Source organism: Numida meleagris, chromosome 2 (genome assembly GCF_002078875.1).
Source record: "Numida meleagris isolate 19003 breed g44 Domestic line chromosome 2, NumMel1.0, whole genome shotgun sequence".
Taxonomy (NCBI): Eukaryota; Metazoa; Chordata; class Aves; order Galliformes; family Numididae; genus Numida; species Numida meleagris.
Window position 1 is genome coordinate 75658545 of NC_034410.1, and position 13690 is coordinate 75672234.

At 37.6% G+C, this 13690-nt stretch overlaps 1 protein-coding gene across 9 annotated transcripts in view; it reads left to right on the forward strand.

The window, feature by feature from the left end:
- Positions 1–13690, forward strand: part of CTNND2 (catenin delta 2) — a 629078-nt gene that overhangs the window by 34297 nt on the left and 581091 nt on the right. The window lies entirely within an intron of this gene.

Consider the following 13690-nt stretch of genomic DNA (forward strand, 5'->3'; position numbering starts at 1 on the left):
GCTTTTGTAATAGATTCTGGTTTCTGTGTCGGAAGCTTTTATTCATCTGTGGAGTTTGTGGCTGCTGAGTTTGGATATAGCAGGTGGCTGTGGGAGTTGAACTGGTCTCAAAGTTTATGTGGAAATCTTTTAGTCATTCATTGTCAGTATTTTATCTTTTTTGTAGACTACCTATTCTGTAAGTAGTGTCATGGAGGTCGGAATATCTGAAGTGCCTGCAGAAGTGGAAAGCTGTAGTAGAGTCCCTGTTGCTACATGATATCTGAATGATTCCATTTGTTTTTTAATTCTGTGTTGCACAACACTGAGCTCTGTTGGGGCTCTTTTAATACTATGAATGTTGAGAGCTTTAATAATCTCTCAAACCTTTTTGCACATAATCTTTTTTCTAATACTGGAAATCTGGCAAATTTTAGGTCATTTCATCTTAAAACAGTCTAAATGATTGTAAATTGCCTGAGTCACAGTTGGTATTAAAAAAAGCAGTCATCTTTTTCTTTTACTGTCTAAAATAAACAACAAATGCTAAGAATTCTCTTATTTGAATTCTTCCAGTTGTCTGTTCTTCAGTTGTCTGAAATGATTACTGAATGGTAATTTATCAAGGTCTTAATTTTACAGAATTCACATTTGAAAATGGTATGATAGCCATGCCTTTCTTTGCGAATACACGTTTAAGAATGTTACTTGCTGTGTGAAGCAATGTAGTTTTCATGCTATTCGATGTTACTGTCTTATTTCATGCAGACTAATTAATTATGGAGCCATGCCTCAATCAAGTTTGGAACTTATTCTTAAGGGGGCGTGGTGTTCAATAGTGAGATGCTGAATGTACAGCTTATCAATATATGATGCAAGATAATGCTTTTGCCTATGGCTAAAGAAACTTTGGAGTCCTATCAGAAATCTATCCTATGTGGTACTTCCTTTTATAGTAACATCCTGTGAGATGTTTGAGACTTACTCTTCTCTTGAATCTCCCATGGATCAACTAACACAGGCCCTCTCTAAAATGGGAAACCTGGAAGATCAAGGCACAAGAGAGTATGTAGCCCTGATCATATCATGTCCGAAATGACAGGATTTAAATCACTAGGTTGGTCATCGCTAATGGAGGTGGAGAAGTGGCTGCTACAGCTCTGTTAGGTCCTAGTTTAAACAAAACAGAAAGCAGTGATGTTTGAGGAAGCATGTCCCTCATGCTGCAAAGGAACACTACACTCTAGGAACTGTTCTTCTTAGCAGCCAAGTATCTCCTTGAGCTTTGTAGATGCTGAGCAGCAGGAAATGTATTGTTACCATTCAGAGGCTGCTAAGAAAAACAGTATCGTAAAATGTTATCGTTCTTGAGTGGCAGAACTTAGGACACAGTAAGGAGATGCAGTATGAGTGCACACAGTGTTGCACTGGTGTTTAGTGGCTTCAAGTACAGTACTATTAAAGGGGTGTATAATACTACTGCCATGTAGGGTGTCTGTCCCCATGTTGCAGTCATTTAAACTTGGTGGTAGAGAATGGCATGGGAATGACTGTACAGTCAACATTTTCTTTATTGAAAATCAGGGATGGCAGAACTTGCTCAGCCTTGACAGACTGGACTGGCTGCCTGCAAACAGCAACTCTGCACTGGATTTTTTTCTGGTAGAAATCATGAAATTAACTTCATACTTCTTTCTTGACCTATAGGAATCATAAGAGGGTTTTGTGCTGCTTGCTTGGGGGGCAGGACATCAAGGCTTTAGTATGCTCTGTTCTAATTTCTTTGAAAATATGTGACCATGAAAGAGAGGTCATTTTTGATCTTTCAAATACAACAACAACTTCAACACAAAATCTTTTCTTTCAAACTTAGTAAAGACAGCTAAGGGTTGTATTCCAATCTGCTAAAAAGAAATCTCATCTTAAATGCATGAGTGTTCTACTTCAGCTGGTTGTTTTTCTCAGTTTCTTTATATGTTTTTAATCTCTTATGCAGACATGGTATCCAAGCAGAACTTGCTTTGTAAATCTGTATTATCCTCCTCCATTCAAGTTTCTGTAGCAGCTGTGTGGTAACTGTATCAAAGAAAAATCATTAAATTTATGACTGTATTTTCCAGTCTCCCTTCTGACAAGTTATGAGCAGAATGGATCCTGTTTACATCTCCACTAAAGGATGTGATTTGTTGGGTTCAATAATGGTTTCTTTGAAATACTCTTTAAAAGAAAATATAGAGTAAATAACTATCTAGACTTTGGATTACAGAAGAAAGCTCTCTTGCCTTTTCAAAGCAATTCCTGCAAATCAGCCTGGGTCTGGTGGTAGTGAAGTGAAGACTTCTTTGGAAGAGCACACTGTCCATTGGACGTGGATTTGTCCATTGGAGGAGGGTCGCTATAAATGGGAAGATGTCATTTCTTGGGACATAATTCTGAAAGGAAGGCCACATGTCTCTCTCTATGCTGTTGTATTGAAGGGCTGGGGGGATTCATAGTAGTAGTGAATTCTCAGTTGTTTGTAACGGTTTATTAACTGCAGTCTCAAGAAGTAAGCTGCATTTAAAACTTGTGTTCCTGTGATAAAAGAATCTCCTTACAATATTTGCATACAATTTTGCTAGGAAAACGTTAATTTTTTTATTGGCAGCATTTAAAGAGTAAATTACAAAGCAACGTGCTGTAACAATCTTTAGAAAATGGGGCACATTGCTGTACAATTTCTTAAGTAAATATTTTTAAAATACTGATGACATTATGGCAAATGTTCTATGTGAAAATCTTTAATTGCTTTTTTTCATTTAGTACAAGTATTTGCATTTAAATCTAATCTTAGGATTGAAAAATTAACCTGACAGTAAAAATGGAAATAACTTCAGAGAATACGAAAGGAAAACATTTTAAATATGAATTTTAGCTTTCAACAAAAAGTGAGAAGTATATACACAGAAGATGGATTCATCAATTGATCGCTATAGACTACTTGTACTGGAGAATTCTGACTGAAAGGGAAATTTCTCAGAACTTTCAGGTATATAGAAAAAAGCCCTTATTTATCTGCGGATGCTAAGCTAATGTATTTGAGAGAAATAAAGCCTTTCACTTTTGTTTTCATTCTCTGCCATTACTAAATTCTTGTACTTTCTCTGTCGTGGTTTTATTTCAACTTCCTGCTAAATGGTGGGCTGTGTTAGTGTTTCAGCCTTTGTGTTTGGGTAAATAGCTGTTTTGTTTTTCCAAATAGTAGAGAGGCTGACTGTCAGTGTAGCTTTGCAGTTTGTTGTGTCTGTGTTTCACTGCTGCGTTTCTTTCTGAAGGGTTAAACAGCTTGGGCCAATTTAGTGTCCCTGCTGCTGCATATGCATGAATGAGATTCTTTCTCCTTATGGCCAGAATCCTCTTTATGTCAATATATTGATTCTTCGTTGGAGAAACAGATTTAGTTTGTCTTTTTCTCTGAAGTACAAACATGAAGATTCGTGCTTTCCTCCCTCCCAGCCTGTTGTGTCTGTATAGGTATTTTACACCTTCAGTTTGAAGAAAGAACCAGCATTCCTTCTGACCTGTAAGAGCAGACAGAATAGTAAATGGAAAAATTGTGCTTAATTACGATCTTAGAGCAAAGTGCATGCTCTTGTGTGTCCTTGTCAGCTCCGAGAGCCAAGTCTCTTTCCAAAGAAGCAATCTCCTTGAGTAACATCCATGTCTGCGCAGCTTTATTCAAAAATGTCTTTTCAACTTTTTGGCACTTTGCAAGTTCGTTAAATACACGTGCATGTGGTTCTGTTGAAAATTAATGAGAATTGGGCGCATAGGATTTTAAACTTTTAAAGTCCTACCCTCCCTTTATATCATGATACAGAGCACTTTAGCAAACTGGAAGACCTGTTTGTCATATGTGATGAAGGCTTTTGCTGGAGTTGCAGATTTATTTGTTGAGCACGTGTTGGGAAGTCTGAAATAGTGCTGGCTGTACAGCTAGCATAAGCTGTGCTGCATGCAGGTGTTCAAAGGTCTCCTCCTTCAGGAGCAATGTCTCTGTCTTGATCAAAAGTCCCGTGGTTGCCACTTGATTGTTAAATCTGGTAAAGTACAGTGCCATGACTTAATCCCCTCGTGGCAGCTGGGTTCTCTAGCTAAATCTGGCAGATGTAGAATGGGGAATGAGCATTAGGGTGGGTGTCCAGATTTGTGGGATGAGATGACTTTGTAACGTGTTTTCCCTTGCTTTCTTTTCTTGAGAGTCTTTGTGACTAGCTGTAAATGGTAATTTGTGTACAGAAAGATCCTGCTGACTGCAACTGCTTTGTATTTCTGCTGAGACCTTGTTGTAGTTTATAGTCAGCATTTTTACTATAGTGAAATTAATGTTTTATTGCTGCTTAATGTATAGAAAGTAAATTCTGTGGCAGAGTTGCTAGTTGCTTGGCACTTGTAAAAAATACTTTTTCTTCAGCTCACTCTGTTCCCTCTAAAGAATGGTACTTGTTCTCTGCTCTTGTGAAGCTCTCCATCCTGAGCCATATTTCCTTCACATTTGTTTTGCAGAAAACGTTTTAGGTTGCCTGGCATGTTCCCCAGACCAATTAACATTAAAATCTGTCAAAAAACAGTTCAAGCAAAAGAACCTAGCCTCTAACATGTCAGACTACAGTGAGCAATTGCATTTCTTGACTAAGTTTAAGACAAACATCTCTGCTGTTTAAATTATTATTCTATTTAGCTGAGATTTTCTTCTTCCGCACTGTTTACTGTCTGTCTGGCAAATGTATTCCCTAAACAGGCAATGCTCAAGTGCAATCTCTATTCCAAACATTTTAGAGCTTATAATCTCCCCAATCAAATACCTGTCGTAGCCAGAATCAAATTTCGACAGTCTCATTTTCTTCAGTTGTGTGAACAGGAGAATTGCTCTTCCATTGCTGTTGGAAAAACAAGGACATTTGCTTCACAGAATCATAGAATTGCTGAGGTTGGCAAAGACCTTCAAGATCATCCCAGCCCAACCACAACCTAACCATACTACCCTAATAACCCACCACTAAATCATGTCCCTGAGCACCATGTCCAAACAGTTCTTAAACACATTCAGGGATGGTGACTCAGACACCTCCCTGGGGAGACAGAGGTGTTTATGCCTGTGATTTCTCCATCTGCCCGTCATCAACATGTCCAGTTGTTCTTCACTGGTTCAAGCATGCTTATGGAAGGTGAACTGAGAAAGTAACTTGTTCCTCATCTGAGTTTGAATTTTGTTAAGTCATATGAATGAAAATTTCCTCTTCATCTTAGTAATAGCAATTCTTTCTGCAGTAGCACCTAGAAAATCTTATCAAGGACAGTTTTACAATCATGTAAGAAAAAGTGCAGACTCTCTGAGGAATTATGTGAAACTTCTCATTGAAGGTGGGCAAGAGATGAGTAAACTCTTTTTAAAGTTAAGTAGGCTTTTTAGCCTATGATCATGCAGTATACCCTGGCAGTAGTGAAAGCCAACAGCATCCTGGGCTATTACTACATTAATGGAAGTATTTAATTCCCCTTTTTCTCAGGCCTCATTAGACCACACCTAAAACATCATGTCCAGCTTTGGATACCCCCCATTCCCCTTATCCAGTGTTAAGAGACATCACTGGACTGGAACACTTCCATTCAGGACCACCAAAATAGTTGAAGGCTGAAGTGTGTGTTTACTGCAGAGAAGCCAAGGGAAAGGAGGCTTATTCTGACTAGAGAAGAGTTTTCAGTGGTGGGTGGGAGAACCTGATGGCAGTCTTCCAATACCTATAACGCTGTAATCAAGAAACATGGCCAAGACTGTTTAATGACGTGTTTGGACAGAAGCTGAGAACCAATGCCCATAAATCAAGGGAAGATAAATTTATGTACATAAATCAAGAGGCTCTGACTTAAGGAAATAGGGTAATTAGGCCCTGGAAGAGCTTGCCTAGAAAGTTTGTGGAGTTCTTGTCCATGAGGGTTTTCAAATCCTGCCTGGCCAAGCCCTGAGCAACCTGCTCTGAGTTCAGTATTGACCATACAGTAGAAGGTGGGAGCAGGTGGCCTCTAAGGTCTATGGCTACATGAAGGATGCTATGGTTCTGTGAACCAAGGAAGATCCAGAGAAGCAGGTGAAGTGAATGTTTTCTGCAAGAGTTCATGGTTTTACAGATCACCAGCTTCCTTGTAGGTGGTAAAGAGAAAGGGATGAAATAATTTTTGAGGCCACATTTCAGATTTCTGAGAATTGTCTGCCCAATAACCAGAATTATGCAGAGATAAAAAATTATTGTAGAGATGGAAAAATGTATAGAGAGTAACAGTAATTTCTGGAGTTTGGGACAGCTCCTCTTTGAGGAATGGTGGGTGGCTGGGACCAGAGCAGCCTAGAGAAAGGATAACTATTATCTCTTCCATTTGCAGACAAATGGTCACTGAATGAAACAACAAAGGAACACGTTGGAATTGTAAGAGAATGGTTTTCTCATCAAAGAGATAAGTGGAACTGCTTGCTGCAGTTGTAAATTAAAAAAAAAAAGTATTACAATAAAAATAATCGTTCTGTGAAGAAGAGTTTGGAAAGGATAATGGAAGAAAACATCCACTGAGAGATGTCAAATATAGTGATTTTACCAATGGATTTGGGAAGAGTATGAGAGCGCACATGTTTTTGGCCACCACTTGAGGCAGAAGATGAAACTGACTATTGATACTGCCATATTCTTGTTCAAGGATCAGCCTGTTATCTAAATGTGAGTTGTATCTACTCAGGATTTGTCACGCTTACAAACCTTGAAATTATATGCTTTTGTAGTCTGACACCTAATCAGTGATCGATTGTTGATTGAGTCATACTGATGGTCTGAGGTCCTGGAGTGATCATGAAGACATGAAATAAAAACATCTTTTTACTGGAAGTGGATGCAGAGAATTTCCCCCTTGCTGGTGGTTATGTTGACTTTCAGTGATGGTTCATTCCCTCTGGCAAAAAGTTTCATCATTGTTTCTTGACTACAAAACTTGTATCCTGTTATGAGCTTACCTTTGTTTGGTAAAGAAAAATAGTCCTTTTAATATTGTCAGTAGGCATATATATGTAGAGCTATTTAGTTCAGTGACTTTATTATGACATTTTTACATACGAAGATGAGAAAGTTGTTTTCAAACTTGAAAAAAATGCTTAGACTACTTTAACCTTTAGACAACTTGTCAAGCATGAGGGAGTGTCTGAGTACAAAGTATCTAGCGTTTAATACAAAAATATTCAAGATCCATGTGAAGTCCAAATACCTTTCAAATAATCATGTCAAGAAATCAAGCTCCTTAAATTAGCACATGTTTGTCTTGTGTGATTGGTAGCAATTTGTAATAGCCTGTAGAAAATACCCAGTACAGAGTTAAGGGCATGTAATTTAACATCATGTGCTTTGAATGCAGCAAGTGAGCATATAGGGCATGAGGGTATTGTAACAAATTTATTCGCTGTAACTTTTTTCAGTATGTGTGGGATTTCGAATTATCACATGTTTCAAGAACTACAGATAGAGAACTGCTGAAACAATTTCTTAATATTTGAAAAAAAATACTGTTAATAACAAATATGTGATGCCTGACAGAGATGTAGGAGCAGAACTCCAGAAATATTAATGAACTTCCAGGGTTTTTATGCACTTCTATCCAATCCTGATTCAGTGTATATTAAACCTGATCTGTGGATATAGCATCCAGCAGAGTTCTCTTGAAAACATGGGTAGAATGAAGAGGACAGTGAAATAGATTTATAGACCTGACTTCATCTGCCAGAAGCATTTTTATGGACTGTATTCCATAAAAAAAGCTTTTGAAGTGAAGATAGTCTGCATTAGTATATACTTCTGTCAGTATTTAACATGATTGCCATCTTCCCTTCAGTTCATAACCAAATGTTAGTAGTCACCATATTATGCCTATGACTGCAAGATGGTTGTCTCCCACTGCATCATCTGCATTGGTCTGTATATGGAGCCAGAAGCGTATTCGTAAATGTCTACTGTTTAACTGAAGACTTTTCTTTATTTGTTGGTGGTCTTTGTCCACTTAAACACTCAGAGACCATGTTAGAAGTGGCTTAGGAGTCTTACCAAGATTTATATCCCTATAAAACATAACCACTGAAGTTTTGAGTGATCATCAAGGCTATTGTTAGTACAGTCTTTACGTGGCCTTGTGAAAAGTGATGTTAAACTATATTTCAAGCTAGACAGCATTATCTTGCAGGAAGCCCAAAGGCACATACTGTAAATCCAAAGATGTGATGCAATTAAGCAAATATACTCCTTGTCTCAGCTGTTTTTAGTCTTAATTATCCATTCAAAACAAAACTAAAAACTCAAAACCAACCAAACAATAAGCAACAACAACAAAAAAAACCCACAAAACTTGTCAGTGATGGAGGATTATGTCTATTAATGAATCGCAGATTTGTAAAAATGAAGTTTAAGTTTTACAGCTAAATGAATTTATCCCATTGTTTCACTTTATGCTTTCTACTTGAAAACACCTGCAGTGAAATAAAAGGTTGAAAATTGTAAAGTACATCATACTTGCTTTTACAAAAAGGGAAGAAATTTGTATAAACACAGTTTCCCAGAACTGTAACCTTGGCAGTTTTGTTCAGTGGTGACTAATCAACTGGAAAACATTTTATTGATTTCTTATTTTAGCGTTCTTTATGCAACTGTATTTATAGAAAATGTGTTGAGGACTTTTTTTCTATCTCTGCATTGGAGATCTCCATACCACATTACCATATGCAGCGTTTTGTTCGTATTTTTTTTCCAGCTTCTATGCAATGTTCTGTTCTTAGTGGTCCCTAACATCTGTGTATAATGACACGTGGTTCAGCTCAGTGATCATTATTTTACTTGTATGTCCTATTTAGAATTAATTTTATCAACATAAAAGCAGAATTGAAGTGAAATGAAAGAATTGAATGAAATTGCCTGAAATAGAAAAATAGGAATTTTGTGGGAATACTTTGAAATTTGGGAGGAAGAATATATCCTTTATTGTTCATATACAAAGACTCCTTCTATTGAAAAGTAACAAGCTTGTTTTCAAATATTTTTGGAGATAATGAAATATTCTTACCGGTGTAGCTGCTGAGATGTCAGATAATGTGCTTAGTGACTAATTTTTGTGAACCAGTTCGTATTATGTGCATGCCAAAATACAAAGTAGCTAGTGAACTCTTGTGTTACTGGTATGCTATCAGATTGAGTTTGACAACAGGAATCATTTGAACATATCTGCCAATAAAATACCTTTAGCACAATTTATAAGTGATCATCAAAAATGGCATCACTTTGCACGGGAAGATGACTTGTAACTAAAGAAAGTATGCTTTCATTGTCAGTGTCTTCTAGGTTATGTTAAAGCAGCTCTTGCTAATGAGTACTGCTCTGGAATACAGGAGAAAGAACACAAAAGCTTGTGGAAGGTGTAAGTGTAATAATTCTGTATGCGTTGATTGTTTAAAATGTGGCAGGTATCAGTAATTTAGTGAAAATCACAGGTGCTGGAACAAATAATTCCCTTAGAAAGCCTATGATATCTTTTTACTTATTTCTGCAAATGTATCGATGAAAGATAAAAAGTAGATACACAGGGGCATTCATTAAACACTTTTTTTGTGCATTTAGAAATCAGTTGCTAGAGAATTCTCTGAAAATCTAGTTTTGAACAAAAGCTGTTGATATAGGTAAGCTATTTTGAAGCCTGTACATACATAATACTGGTTGCTTGTAATAGCATGGGATAAATGGTCACAAGGAGATGAGGATTCTGTCTCTTGCTTGCATGCCTCTGCCATGGCTTCAGCTGGTTGATGGGTGTGTTTAATGCTGTTCTGGAAGAGGAACGTCAAAAGTGGGTGGGTCTCAAAAATTCTTTTGTTACCTCTTCAGTAGGATATGTACAACCATCTGCTGAAAAAAAGTTGATTAAAAATAATATTAAAAAAAATCACAGCATAACATGACAGTATCTCGTCCTGTATCTTTCTGACACTTCACATCTGTGTACAGAGCAGTATTCATGGTTGACCTTGTGTGAAAGTTGCTGTCAGATCAGGGCTTCCATTTACTCTTCAGCTTTCCCCTTGATGTCAAATTTGACTGTGAAAGCAATGACTTACAGAGACTGTTGCAGAAATGTGGTTCAGACACTACTAACAAAACTGCACAATCCTTAGCTTGTCTCAACAATGGAAGTGGTAACTTATCTCCATTTTCTTTAACTCTTGTCTTGATCTTCCTGCATAATTTTCTCCTGAAGTAAGAGGCATCCTGACTAACTGGTACTAAGGAGTGGCATCAGACTAGCTCTCCAGCTATACCTCCTGAAGAACCTATAACATTACATTTCTTAGTTACCCTCACTTGCAGTATAGTTTGTATACAGTGAGTTTCCTTCTTCCTATCTTTGTTTCCCTTGGTGTTTTTTTTTTTTTTCCCCTGGTGTTTCTTTGTTTCATACTTGGTTAAACCAAGTTTAAGGAATTGCTTTTATCAACTGAGACATTCCAAGCAAAAATCTTTGGAGTTACAGGCATGAGAAAGACTTGCAGGAACAGACCTTTGAAGTAGAAATTAATTTGAATTAATTAGTAGAATTAAGTTGAAATTAATATTTCTAATGTAATTGGCTTCTCATTGTTGTCCACTTGACCTTGCTATGTACAAGGCAAAATTCTTGGTCTTCTTTCAGGGATCGGCATTTACTGCTATTCTTTAGTTGTTCTTATTACCAGGATAATTATCATCAAGTATTTTCCTGTATGTGTAATGTGCTTCTGTGGATGTTGTACCTTAATCAGAAATTGCTATTTCTGAACAGCCAGCTACTGCACCTCTATGACTAAAGCTGATCTGTGGCTTTGTGTTTTTTTTCATCTGTTTGACAGATACAGGGTGACAGACACAGTGATACATCAAACAGCAGAGAGAGAAGGCATAGTTAGCGAAACAGTCACACCTTTCAGCAAAAGCCTAGTTTCAGAAATCCTTCAGTAATTACTGTTTTTGAGCTGACTCAAACTTTTTCAGAGCCTGAGAAAAGCTGCACAATGACTAGAGGACTTTTCCTTTTGTTCTTTTAAAGCCATAGCTGAGCCATTTGTTCTAGTAATACCAGTTTGTATAACACTTAAAAGAAGTGTTTTCTCCACCTGGAAAAGAATATTTTTCTGTGAAAGAATAGAAGAGCTTAGATTTCATAGTTGGGAAGTGAATATATAATTAGCACTTCCTTGTTGCCGCTATAATAGAAATGAAATGGTAAAACAAGGTATTTCCTCTGCAAAATGTAGCTGTGGCGAAAATGCAGAGCTATAGGGCTAGCAGGTTGAGCATTTATAAGTGATTTCCATTTAACTTGGTAGCCTATTTGGTGAACAAGAGGGATGTTGCTAATAAGGAGGCATACTAGACAAAAGTACAAAACAAACTATTACCAAATATCTTAGTCTAATACAGTTGAATTTCTTAAAACTTTTGCTATTTGCCTAGACTTGACTACATTTTGAGAAAATGCAAATATAAGTGGTGGCTCTGTGTCTTTCTACTAATGGAAAAACTTTTAGATAAAAGTGTCCTTGGAACATCCCTTTCTTCTTTGTTCCTTGGTTCTCGGAGATGTTCTCTATAAAAGGTGTACTCGCAGAGACTGCCTCTTTTGAGAAGGACCGTTACAGCAGTGGCTGGCACATTTCTTCTATACTTGAGATGGCAAGAGGAGTTGACACATCCCCGAGAAAAGAAGTAGAGAGCTAAACAGGCAATCACTTGCTTCCAGTTCCAACAACTGATGAAATGAAAGGAGAATTTTTTGAAAAAGTTCTTTTCAAAAGGATGGAAGGAGAGATGGGGGAGAGAGAGAGAGAGGAACAAAAGGGAAGATGGAGAGACGGAAAGCCACCAGATTTTTTCAGTATGTTTTCAAATCCAAGAGCGAGTATGTGCTTCTAATTTGCTTGCTGATTGCAAACTCCATCTGGAAGTGCACTGAAAGACTGTACTCCAAACTTAAACTTTCCAGAATTATCCTACGTGATTGAGAATAGTTTTCTTAAGTGTTAGCTTTATGTGCAGAAACACGTAAAAGCCAACAAAACAACAAGTTGATCTGTCATTAGAAGTAAGCAGATTGTACTGTGTGTATCTGTTTGAAGACATACATGCGGCACTATAAATGTTCTGCTTCATGGTTAAGTTCATATTAGATGTAATATAAGCTCTAAAGGTTTGTTGCCTGTACTTTCTCTGTAGGGAAAAATTAAGGGCTATCTCATGTATGAGGGTTGCTCTGAAAGTAATGCCTCCTACTTAATGATGTTGGCCCATGACATCAGAGGCAGATGTTGGTGGTATGGCAGTAGAGGCTGAACCTTCCCACCAGTGTTCCATTACATTTTGTTGCTGTGTGATGGATGGCAGCAGAGGGGCAGTCTGACAGAATGGCATCTGATGTGGAATTGTGTGTGAAGCAAAGGTATATCATTGAATTACTTCTTCCAAAAAACAGCACCTATTGGCATTTGTCAACTGAATGTTTATGGTGATCAAACGGTGGATGTGAGCATGGTGAGGGGTGCATGGTGAAATACTCTGAAACAGTGGGTGACCTCTGCTGATGCAGATTCTTGTCAGTGCGGCATGTTCATTCCCGGTGAAAATGCATGGCTAATGTGGTGACTGTGTTGCAAAATAATGCTTTGTAGCTGAGAATTTGCTGTATCAAATAGTGTTATTGTGCTCTTTGTATTTGTTGTAGTTTCCATGGAAATAAACAGGAAGCATTACTTTCGGAGCAATTGATGTACAAACAGTGCTTTTGTATGTATAAGTTCAATTTACTTTTGTTAGTAAGGTAGTTCTCAGTGCAGAGATTTAAAAAAAAAAAAAAAAACATGATTCCTGTATTTCTAATGATATTTTTAATGCTTGCTTTCTTACTGTAGTAAGGAAGAATTAAAAAAAAGACAAAAAAAAAAAACAACTACACAACAGCGCTCCAAACAAGATCTGTTAATGCAGAGATTCAGTGCTCGGAACAGTCATGGAATCCTCAAGTTTGGTCCTTGAGCGTCAGCCCACAGCAGTCCTCAACAGCCTACAGTATGAGCAGGAAGAAGCTATGTGTTGCAGACCTCACTGTCTTTTCAGCTTGTTTTAAGTGGATAAAATCCTCCAGATGATCTTCAAGGTCAAGGTTTTTCCTCTTATCCTGTTTTGTGAGATAAATGCATTTGTTTACTTTAAGGACTTCCTTCCTTCAATTAAATTGTTCTTTGTAGCATCTCTGAGTGAATTTGAGAGTATAAATGCTTAGGTTCTTGCAGCTGGGACTAAAAAGCAGAAGACAGAAATGGGAGTGAGGGAGGAGGAACAAACTGTTGAAGATAACAAGGAAGCAGTTTTTGAGGCCACTGCAATATTTAGAATAGCCCAGTTAGAAGAGATCTTCTGAGTTCTCAGCCTCTCATCACAGGCCATGCCTTCAGCCCTGTTACGGTTTAGTTGTCCTCCTCTGGATGCTTTTGGGGACCTTAACACCCCTTTTATATTGTTGAGATATTGTTTATATTGGAGACCAGAACTGCATGCAGTATTCAAGGTGAGACTGCACTGATGCTAAATAGAGTGGAAGAATTCCTTTGACTGACTGGCTGTGCTAC